The sequence below is a fragment of the Elephantulus edwardii genome, unplaced genomic scaffold, assembly GCF_000299155.1.
Source record: "Elephantulus edwardii isolate Elephantulus edwardi_28Jun2011 unplaced genomic scaffold, EleEdw1.0 scaffold00067, whole genome shotgun sequence".
NCBI classification, from domain to species: domain Eukaryota; kingdom Metazoa; phylum Chordata; class Mammalia; order Macroscelidea; family Macroscelididae; genus Elephantulus; species Elephantulus edwardii.
Window position 1 is genome coordinate 5,135,619 of NW_006399817.1, and position 3,955 is coordinate 5,139,573.

The 3,955-nt window shown below is 38.2% G+C and overlaps 1 pseudogene; it reads left to right on the forward strand.

Annotated features, from left to right (window-relative positions):
* The first annotated feature begins 701 nt into the window (after nucleotides 1–701).
* On the forward strand, nucleotides 702–1,571 carry LOC102850446 (annotated as a pseudogene).
* Nucleotides 1,572–3,955: the final 2,384 nt, after the last annotated feature.

Below are 3,955 nucleotides of genomic sequence, written 5' to 3' on the forward strand. Positions count from 1 at the left end.
CCCCCAACCCTCACCTCCTTGCACCCCCAATATGTTTTTCCCAAAAAAAAAAAATTTTTAAAAAAAGAAAGAAACAGAGCTCTCATGCAAGCAACACTCTGTGGCAGATGATCAAAACTGTTTGTCACAATACAGCAAAGTCTAAACTATTCCAGTGTTCTCTTACCAGCAAGACAAGTCTTTATACAGACTTAAAACAGCCATTGAACTTTTGGCTTAAAAAGCCCAGGTGGTTTCTTTTTGTTTGTCCGAAGTTCAGGAAGAGGTGATGTCTTGGGTATGTATCTTCACTGCCTGATCTTTTAATATCAGCACTTAACTTGAACTTGCCCAGAAGCTAATTTTTTTGCAAATGTTTGGAAAACCTAAATAACTGAGGATGGGCAGTGATGGCATGGGGCAACTCCTGTGTTTTAACATTGGTTTTAAAACCCATAATATTGGGGGTTCTTACATTCTTAACACTGAACTAAACTGTTTTCCTTGATCCGTGAAGCTTCTTAGACTTGCAGGCAAAATTGTGGCTTTCTGAGTCCATAACATTTATTGGATTCTACAAAGTAAGGTGTTATGACATAAATCATTTTCAGCATTCCCAACAAGCCTGGCAGTGTAGTCAGTAGGAAGCACTGAGTCAGCTAGGAATCAGTTCCAACTTGAAGGCAATGAGATGAGTTCCTGGGTGACTGAGTCAATGGGTGATGAGGAAATGTATGAGCTTAAACTTTTGTTTCTTTGTAGAGAATAGTGACAGAGGCACAGCAAAGAAAGAAACAAAAAAGAACAGCAAGGGCAAGGAAAAGGGCTCCATGCCCAGCAGTGAGACACCACCACCTCCACTTCCACATGAAATCACTCCCCATGCTGTGGAAGAAGATGATGATTATGACTAGGGAGAAGTGACGACCGAGGAAGCTCAGAGGCACAGAATGGATGAAATCAGACCACCTAAAAGTTCTAACCGTTAGTGATGATTTGGAGCAGATTACTGAGGAATGAGGCAACATTTTGCTTAATTTTGTTAAGAAAAAGAAGGAAGAGAGGATTACTGATTCATCTGAGAAAGAGTTTGTTGCAGAAGCAGAAAGGCTGGATGTTAAAGCCATGGGCCCTCTCATTTAGACTGCAGTTCTTTTTAGTAAGAAGATCAGGGAACAAATCAAGAAAGATAGACTCTATATTTTATGATTTTGTCACAACTAAACAGCTCTGTGGTGGCTTCTTCATGGTTTAGAGTGTGTGGTAGCAATGCATCAGGTGCAGCTCCTCTCCAAGATCCCACACGTCCTGAAGGAGATGTACGACACAGACCTTCTGGAAGAGGAGGTCATCATCAGCTGGTCGGAGAAGGCTTCTAAGAAATATGTCTCAAAAGAACTTGCCAATGAGATAATTTCAAAGCAGAATAATTTACAAAATGGTTGAAAGAGGAGGCAGAGGAAGAATCTTCTGGTGGTGAAGATGAAGATGAGAATATTCAGGTGACGTATTCAAAGACTGCCAGTGGACCCAAATTAGAAGCTGTTTAGTCTGATAATAAAGATGGTAATGTTGATATTGATGCCATTTAAAGAGATGGATGCAACCAAGCTTCACCGTGTAATGCTGCGTAATTCCCCACATTATCAGCCAGAAAGTGCAACATGCATGTGCAAAAGATTCAATAGCTTAAAATCATGAAATACTTAATATTAAAAATGTCCTACTGTGAGTGGTCTGTAATTAGAGGTTCTGATGAGACATCTAAGGAGTCCTTATATGCCTGTGAGCAGATGTAGTTTGATTATTTATAGCCAGTTTCTTTCTGAAAACCTAGTGGTAGACACACTGGATCATATTTATACAGTTACACAAAACTAAAGATTTGTTTTGGTAAAAAAAAAAAAAACCAACAAAAAACAAAAACAGAGCACTCATTAGGTTGGAACTTTTGACTTTTGGGAAGCCAAATATTTAAAGCTCAACAATTTTAAGTGGGAATTAGTTTAGAACCACACCTGATTTTTGACATTAGAAATAATTTATCTATACCTTAAAATTTAAAGGGAGAAAAACAAGTATTTTTAAATGTGGATTGATAAATTATTTTCAAGAAATAGAAGTTTCATTAGTAAAGTCAGTTGTCTGCTAATATTTGGATGACCTCAAATCAAGAGTGAGGTGAATATACATTTGATTCATGTTTGTAATAGAGTGTTTTAGTCAAGGCAATTCTGAATGTTTATATTAAGAGAAATGCTGACTTGTAATGCTTAGAAATATAAACTTTGTCTTAAAAAAAAGAAGGAAAAGGTCTCAACCCTTTGGCAATTTGAATTTGTCAACAGGGAGAAAGATGAGCAATCTCGTCTGGTGTGATTTACAGCCCTGCAAACTCTGTGGAGAACCAGCTGTGAGTCACTGAAACCAACCTGACGTCACTGAAATGAGAACAGCTTTAAACAAAATTGAAAGTAAATCACTACATCCAACAAAAGATTGATAGTTTTCTAAAGAAACCTTTCTTTGTAAAGAAACATCTCTTTACAGAATATCAACTAATACATGCAGAATAGTGTAGTCAGAAATGACAATTTTTTTCTCAATCATAAACTAATTATTTTCATGCCGATCACAAAAAGTGCTTAAATTGTTAGATGAAAAGATGCTGAGAAATATATTCATAGATTACTTACAAGCAGTAATGGGAAATTACCCTTCTCAATGGAGAGAGTATGAAAGGCATTAACACCTTAATCAAGAGACCAAAATGAGCATCATTAATAGGCAGGATCAAAAGAGAGAAAAGACTTAAGTTGTTAATGATTTCCTCTTCTTCAGCTCCATAATGAACACCCTTGGCACCTGCATTCAGGAAATCAAAAGATGAGTTGCATTGGCAAAATCTGCTGTCAAGGACCTTACCAGAGTGCTAAATAGCAATGGTGTCAGACTAAAGACTAAGATGCACTTGATCCAAGCTATGGTCTTCTCAATTGCTTACTGTGCATCTGCAAGCTGTATAATGACTAAGGATGACAAGAGGAGAACTGATGGCTTTGAGCTGCGGTGCTGGAAAAGAGTACTGAACATACTATGGATAGTGAAGAGAACAAGATATCTGTCCTGGGGAGGGTGAAATGAGGTTACTCCTTGGAGGCAAATATTTTGTAACTCCATCTTACATACATTGGGCATTTTGTTAAGAGAAGCCAGTCCTTGGAGAAGGACATCATACTTGGAAGGGTAGAAAGTCAGTGTCAGAAAAGGCCCTGAATGAGATGAATTGACATAGAGATTGTTGCAATGGACTCAGGTATGTCCAAGACAGTCACTATGATTCGTCAATTTGATGGCACATAACAATAGCAGGGCAAAGGAGTTCTGGTGGCCTAGTGGTAGGTAAGGACTTGCACTGCCAGCCCTAAGGCGTGCAGTCTGAATCCACCAACTGCTCCTCCAGTGCAATTTACAGCCTCTAAAAACCCACTGAAGGATCAGCTGTGAGTCAGTTCCAATTTGATGGCACATCACAACAACAGTAGGACAACCTGAAACTATATGCTTAATATCAAGCAATGTGACCTATGAACATTCTTGTGGGTAGTGAACTACTTAATATGATCTTTCTAGTTATTGTCCTCCATTCTATACTATACTGTAAATCCTCACCTTTGGAATTATGATTATGATTACATTTTGGAATGAGTTTTTGTTGTGTTTGTAAGAAGAGATGGAACTGGTATGTAACTTGATTTCCTACCTTATTAGACAATATTATTTAAGTCATCATTCTGATTTCCCTTAGGGATATAGTCTAAAGCCAACATATACCACTGCATATAAAAATGCTCGGGCAAAGTTCATCCTTTTTTCCCCCCTCAGGATCCAGCTCAGTGCGGCCTAACCACTGGGATTTGAGATTATGACTGCTTAGAGATAAATGATCTGTCCCTGTAGACACCTGAATTGAGAC